Raw genomic sequence first — 7,938 nt, 5'->3', positions numbered from 1 at the left:
TTTTTGTCTCTCTTTATATCTTTTATATTTTGTCCTACCTCCTTTTAAAGACAATGGACTGCTTTTCTGGGTGCCTGATGCCCTCTGCTGGTGATTAGAAATTGTTTTGTGGCGTTTGCTCAGCGTTCAAATGATCTTTTGATGAATTTGTGGGGGAGAAAGTGGTTCCCCGTCCTATTCCTCCGCCATCTTAGCTCCTCCCCCCAACTTGTCTCTTTTTTAAGACTGCCTTCACGGGATGGATCTCCTTCCCTATCTCTTTTGTCTCTCTTTTATCTTTTAGATTTTGTCCTATCTTCTTTCGAAGACAATGGGTTGCCTTTCTGGGTGCCTGATGTCCTCTGCCAGCAATCAAAAGTTGTTCTGTTGAATTTGCTTGGCATTCAAATGTTCTTTTGATGAATTTGTGGTGGAGAAAGTGGTCTCCACGTCCTATTCCTCTGCCATCTAAGACCGCCCCCTACTTTATATTTTTCAATGTATATGTCTTTCATCTCCTTATGTTTACTCCCAATTATTGCACTCTCTTTGATCCTATTATAAATAACAGTAATGGAACTTCTCTGGTGGTCCACTTGCTAAGACTCCACACTCCCAATGTGGAGAACTTGGGGTCAATTCCATGTCAGGGAACAAGATCCCACATGCCACAACAAAGACCTGGCACAAATAAATATATAAAAATAATTTTTTAAAAATTCAAGCTTAGCTCTTGACTACAACTTTAAAAAATAAATAGGATTGTTTTTTTATTATCCTTTCTGGAATATTCATTGTTCATGCATGGAAAGGTATTTGAATATTGATTCTGTACTGTGCAACGTTCTGTGCAGGTTTTTTTTTTGCCTGTGGAATCTTAAAGATTTTCTGCACGTAAAATCATGTCCTCTGTGAACAGACATAGTTTTACTTCTTTCTTTCCAAATGGAAGTCCTTGGTTTCCTTTAATTATTATGTTGAATAGAAGTGTTGAGAATGGGCATCCTTGCCTTCTTTTCCTTGATCTTAGAAGTTTTCAGATTTTCACTGATTACTGTGATGTTAGAGATTGACGTTTCGTATGACTTTTTTACACTGCAGTCACTTCCTTCTATTTCTGCTTTATGGAATATATTTGTCATGAAAGGCTAGTAAATTTATTAGATACTTTATGGACCTCAGATGAAGCACAAATGGAGTTTCTTTTTTTTTAATTTTAAGAAAATTTTGTAATGCTCCCAGTGGAAGCATAGGAGTTGGTGATACAGAAATCAGTTTCCATTTCTTCTTTGCTAAATCCTTGTCCTTGTCACTCTCTGGCTCAGAATTCTGTGTCCTTAATTAGAATGCCCAGAGGTTGGAAACATTTACCAACCAAAACACTGTTTCTCACCATTTTCTAGGTAAACCTTCTAGGATGGCCTTCAGAGTGCGGCACAGTAAACGCCAGAAAGTGAGTATTTCCCAAATCCTGTTGACAAAAAAAATCCTTCTCATGGATCCAATCACAGGTGAGAATAGCAGAAAACAGAGATCCTGGAGACTACTGCCTTCCTGTCCTGAATCTTTTGCACAATGTCTGATATCATCACCATCTTTATAGTTAGTAAGAATAGCAACAATAGTAGGCTGTTCTATTTGTTACATTATTTTCACAATATTTCAGACTTTAAGCATTTTATGTGAATAAACTTACTGAAACCTTAAACAATTCTACAGTACCTATAAGTAGGTACATAGCTATCACCATTATAGATCAAGAAACTGAGGTTAAAAAAAATGTTTGATTATGTATCATTGGTAGTGCAATCTAGTCCAGAGGACCTTCTCTAAAACACTTATAATCTGGTTAAAACTTTCATAGCTTAATAAAGTTTATTCATACATCTTTATATAATTCATCTGAAAGATGTTTTCAACCTCAGTTTTTTTGTTCTGTGCTAGTGAGGGTGGACTCTGGCAGTTGGTGATGGACAGGGAGGCCTGGTGTGCTGCGGTTCATGGGGTCGCAAAGAGTCAGACACGACTGAGTGACTGAACTGAGTGAGGGATATGCTAAGACATCTGACTAAGGGAAGCCTTAGGACATGTTGGGCAGTTTGTAGAGTGTACGGTCGAAGATGAAGCAGCTTAAGGATATGTTGGGCAGTTTGTAGAGTATACGGTCCAAGATGAAGAAACTTAAGGACATGTTGGGCAGTTTGTAAAGTAGATGGTCCAAGATGAAGAAGGTGAGAGACATGATCCCTATCTCAGAGCCTCCCACTCCAATAAGAGGAAGCAACTCGCAGCCATGACAAACCTCAGATTTATGACTCAAAAACAATAAATAAGAAAATAACTGAGGGATTTCACATAGGTTACCTGATTTTGAGTAGAAACTCATCATCTGGACATGATTTCAAACGCTCATTCTTGTAGGAGGAAGTAACAAGGCATTCCTCTGAGCTTTGATTGGGCAACTCTTTCGTGTGGAATCATTTGTTTAGCTTGCCCCTGTGTTGTGAGCTTTGAGAGTCTAGCCCATACCCATTAATTCTCAGAAGTCGAGGCTCAACTCAACGCCCCTGAGGGCCCCGTGAATGTTTTGTGAATGACTGACTCCACATTTAAACATTCTTCTAGGAATAAGATGGTCAAGGAATGCTGAAGATAGTATTTGTGAGCTAGACTTCAATTATAGAGGCAGTTGAGGGGATATATTGATGGCAAGGGTGTATGCTCAAATTCATACTCTATTAAATAGCACACACAACGATTTGTTGAAAGTTATTAAATTTCATGTCCACTGTAACATTGAGAATTAGAATGTATACCTATTTATGGATCAGGAAACTGAGGAGAACCAGCTCGTGTACAGCCTTCTTCAAGCAGGATTGATGAGGCCAGCTACTTTAATTCAAACATTGTTTCTAAGACATGGCAACCTGCAACATTCAGTTCATTTTCTTTATTGTCTAAATGTACTTCTGCCGATCGTCTTTTCGCTTCTCAATCTCACTGCTTTGTTACCTTACTTTCCAGATGTGTTTTGTCCCCTCTGTAATTTTGCATACTTCTTTGACCATCAAAGATCCACTAATTAATAAAAAAAAAAAAAACCCCAGGATTTCTCTATGAGCCCTTACCCTCTTCTTTCCCTGACCTCCAGCTATTCTCCCTGCCTTGCTCTTACTTTTACACAAAATGTTGAAGGGGAAGAACCTTAAGATATAAATTCTAGTTTTGATTCATTACCCACTTAGGTCCTTGTTTTACACTCCAGTGTTCAGACCTCCCCTCCACCAGGTATTTCCAAGAATTGTCAAAGTATTAACTAAAGTCATGCATGTGAAAACACTTCATACAGTCCTAAAGAACTAAAGAAATACATGTTGTCTTTTACTCACACGGAAGGGAATGTCCCGGGGACCATTAAGTAAGGTGTCCAGTTTGAAGAAATTGCCGGGAGCGGCAAAATTGTTGAAGAAAAGTGGCTCCAAGTGGGCTCAGAAACCAGTGTATACTCTCCGAGAAACAAGGACCCCTGGACAGCACTCCAGACAAAAAGTCGGTAAGAGAAAATTTGGGAAGTTGCTTTAATTAGTTCCTCTAATCCCTGTAGAAACGGTAACAAGTATAGCCTAGGTGTGTGGTGTGGACTTTGGGTAGGCATGGATTTAAGGTGGATTGATCTGAGACATTGTTAGCAGTGGGGCCTGAGGAAAATCTTATACATTTTCTGAGGTCCTGATTGTCCATCTGTAAAGTGAAGATAAGGATACACAACTCATACAGTGTTCGAAAGCATTACATTAAATGCAAAACTGCTGACACATACAAGTGGTTCAATAAATCCAGCTGTGATAATAGGTACCATGCTTTGTTAGTGTTTATGCCCAGACCTCTGCTCAATGCCTCATGTGTCATGTGCCCTTACCATTTATTTTCTGAGTAGATGTGCCAGTGAGCTGTTTCCTAAGTAAGAAGTTTGGGAATTAAAAGCTACTAAAAGGAAGTACAGGAAGCTAACACTGAACTGGGCATCTGTGTAGCCTCAGCCTCCTGAACCAGTATTTAAAGACAGAACAAACAAAGTATAGAGAAGGGATTTCCTGGTGGTTAAGTGGTTAAGACTCCATGCTTCCACTGCAGGAGGTGTGGGTTCCATTCCTCGTCAGGGAACTAAGGTCCCACAAGTCATGCAGTGTGGCCAATAAATAAATAATGTAACATCAAACAAAATAATACAAAAGTAAAAGTTTGAAAAATAAATGGAAAAAAAAGGTTTTGACTAAGTGTATAAATGGACAAGTATGAGATCTCACAGTTTCTGATAAAACCATGACTAACTCTCCATACCCCACCAGCCTTGCTTAGCTTCTGTTTTCCGTCTTAGAACTCAGAAAAAAGGAGACTGGAGTGAAGAGGTACAGTCTACGGGAAAGAAAGGATCATGTGTACCAAGAGGTCAGCGAGCCTGAGGATGATGACTACCTCTGTGAGTGACCCCGCTGGCCCACTCACATAGAAGGGGTTATGAGGCCTTGATCCAATAAACTTACTTCACCATTTGGTTCCCCAGTCATCCCCTTCTTATATGACTTGGGGTACAGGATCGAGACCAAATTCCGTGAGTGCCCCCATTCTTTCTGAAGGTCTTTACGACCACCAACATCACTATACCTCCCCTCATCCCTGTTGCTCTTATCTCCAGATTGTCAGGAATGTGAGGACTTCTTCATTGACAGCTGTGCTGCCCACGGCCCCCCAACTTTTGTAAAAGATTCTGCAGTGAAAAAGGGGCATGCCAACCGCTCAGCCCTTACTTTGCCCCCTGGGTTAAGTATCAGACTGTCAGGCATCCCTGAGGCTGGGCTTGGAGTGTGGAATGAGGCATCCAGTCTGCCTCTGGGCCTGCACTTTGGTCCCTACGAAGGCCAGATCACAGATAATGAAGAGGCCGCCCACAGTGGATATTCCTGGATGGTGAGAAATAACCCTCTTTCCCTGTCCTCTGGCCGCTAATTGCTTGTGTGTGGTGGGGGGTACTTCATATCTGCATGCAAGGACGTGGATGGTGATGACATGGTCGGCAGTGACACATTCAGCCCTGTGTATTGTGTGCACTGGGCATGAACACAGATTCAGTTCAGTTTAGTTGCTAGTCATGTCCCACTCTGAGACCCCATGAACCGCAGCACGCCAGGCCTCCCTGTCCATCACCAACTGCTGGAGTCTACCCAGACCCATGTCCATTGAGTCGGTGATGCAATCCAACAATCTCATCCTCTGTTGTCCCTTATCCTCCTGCCCTCAATCTTTCCCAGCATCAGGGTCTTTCTAAAAGAGTCAGCTCTTCGCATCAGGTGGTCAAAATATTGGAGTTTCAGCTTCAACATCAGTTTTTCCAATGAACACCCAGGACTGATCTCCTTTAGGATGGACTGGTTGGATCTCCTTGCAGTCCAATGGATTCTCAAGAGTCTTCTCCAACACCACAGTTCAAAAGCATCAATTCTTCGGCACTCAGCTTTCTGTATAGTCCAACTCTCACATCCATACATGACTACTGGACTACATGAACACAGGTCTTCTATCTAAAGATCAGAGGAGAAGTGGGAGACAGTGGTACAGGCATATAGAAGTGACTCCTCCCTTGTGGAGCCCTTGCCTTCAATGGGTCAATAGACTCAGACTTAAAATTATGATTAAGGAGCTTACCATGTGGTATGACTGGCAGCTGAATCCATGCAGGCTGAGGAACAGAATGACAGCAGAGGGAAATAGTTCTTCTATTACTTCCATCAAATAAATAAATAAATAAATAAATAAATAAATAAATAAATAAATAAATAAATAAATAAATAAATAAAAGAGAGACGAAAGCTTGTATCTCTTTTCTGACACTCAGATCACCAAAGGAAGAAACAACTATGAGTATGTGGATGGAAAGGACACGTCTTTGGCCAACTGGATGAGGTGAGTGCAGTGAGTCTGCAGTTTCTAGACATCGCTCCTCCTTCAAGCCCACATTCCCTTCCGTCTGAACCCGTCTCCTTCAATAGCTTTCACATCTTCTTTTCTCTTTTCCCTCCTTATCATGCTTTTTCATTTCAAAATACATTAGAAAGAAAGAAAGAATAATATAGCATGTGCCCTCAAAATATGTCTATATGCTCAACAAAACTGAGGTGCTTGAAAACAGCTTGTGGAGTCTAGATTCACCAGGGACACTTTAACTCACTTAGTTGACACTTACCTAGCACCTTATGTCCCAGGTTAGACAGTGAACTTCATTATTGAAGCAGATCACACAACCCATGTCCTTTTGGAGAAAATACTGAAGACAGGCATGAACCAGTTGATTTTAGGGATAGTTTCCTTAATTTTTCTATTTTTGAATAACTGCACAGCACCAGGATAACCTAACATGGGAGACTTTGAGTCCATGTGGGCAACAACCTCCCTAGGCTCGGTTCCAGTGAGAAGTGGGCCCTGAGGCCTGGGAAGGAATGTGGGGCAGGATGGCTGTGAGCATGCTCCTTCTCTGAGGGCCTCTCCTTTCATCAGGGCAGGCAGAAAGTGAATAAACTTTTACTGTTGTGTGTCTCAAGCTATGTCAGAACAGTCTCCAAGTTTCCATGGGAGGGAGTGGGCAAGCGAATAGGACCCTGGATACACATGGGGAGATTGGAGAAAAGCCTTGGGAGAAAAAGCAGGTTGAGGTGAGTGCTGAGGGGTGCATGCTAGCCTAAGAGCACCAAGTCCTGTGGAATGAAAGAGAACTTAATTCAGAGTATAGAGGAGCTGGAGGTCACCAGTCTTACAGATAGTCCAGGTGGACACAAGTCTGGAACTGGGCTCTGTACAATGGCTAATTAGGTAAAGAGAGAAAAGCATTCCAGCCAGGAAGAGGACCGGAAACAGGATCTGGACATAGGAATTCACACGCCATGGTCAAAGGTGTGAAAAGATGGTCCCCATGAGGGGCGGTAGGAGCCATTGTGGCCTCAGAGCCTGAAGGCAAGGAGCTGGCCATGGTCTGGCAGTGGAGGGGACTCATCACCTGTGGTTTGTTTCCCTTTCCCGGCCTCGACCACAGGTATGTGAACTGTGCCCGACACTATGAGGAGCAGAACCTGGTGGCCTTCCAGTATCACGGGCAGATCTTCTATAGAACCTGCCAGGTGGTCAGGCCTGGCTGTGAGTTGCTGGTCTGGTACGGGGACGAATATGGCGAGGAACTTGGCATCAAGCGTGAAAGCAGGGGGAAGAGCATGCTTGCAGCTGGGAGAGGTGAGGGCCACCCCTCTTCCAGCACCCCACCCCATCCTGGGGAGCTTACCTGGTCCAATTCTGAAGCATAGTACAAACCAGTTTAAAGTCAGTCAAGTCGCAATTAAATGCGTCAGAATTTGATTCATTTCATATGACTGTTATGAAAAATATTTATATTAAAAATGTTCTAATTTTCAATATTTCATGCAAAAAATATGTAGCATCACCTTCTGCTGGAAGGCTTAGAAGCTAAAAGCAAGTTTTCTAGCACATACCAGCTCTCTCACCTTTACCTGTTTCTTCCTCATTTCCTCCACATTTCTAAGTGACGTGTACAGTAATTTGTAATCAGTTAATTTTTCAAGTTGTTGTCATGTGAGTTCATACTCTGTGCCAGACAGGGCTTCACGCACTGAAATGGACAGAACTACTGTCTTGGGGCAGCATGGGTTCATACCAGACAGGAGCTGGTGCTCTGAGCAAAACTGCTGCAGGAAAAGTGCCTCAGATTAGCATGAGCAGAGGGTGGGGTGTGGAGGAGAATGGTGGAGCAAGATCTCTGCAGAGATAACACCTCTGGGAAAGGATTTCATGCAGGAGAGCAGCCAGTGCTGCAAGCCCAGGGCTGGGAAGAGAGGCCATGGCAGTCCTCGTAGGAGGAATACAGAGGGAGAGAAAGGAGGCTGGAGAGAACACCAA

General features: G+C 42.6%; 1 long non-coding RNA gene across 1 annotated transcript; it reads left to right on the top strand.

Moving 5' to 3' along the window:
- Positions 1-1,384: 1,384 nt before the first annotated feature.
- Positions 1,385-5,776, top strand: LOC136154628 (uncharacterized). The gene is made up of 4 exons (XR_010660509.1): positions 1,385-1,432; positions 3,376-3,532; positions 4,358-4,459; positions 5,295-5,776. It is a non-coding gene; the product is annotated as an uncharacterized lncRNA (long non-coding RNA).
- The last annotated feature ends 2,162 nt before the right edge of the window (positions 5,777-7,938 follow it).

Source organism: Muntiacus reevesi, chromosome X (genome assembly GCF_963930625.1).
Source record: "Muntiacus reevesi chromosome X, mMunRee1.1, whole genome shotgun sequence".
NCBI lineage: Eukaryota > Metazoa > Chordata > Mammalia > Artiodactyla > Cervidae > Muntiacus > Muntiacus reevesi.
This window is presented reverse-complemented; position numbering and strand designations above follow the sequence as displayed.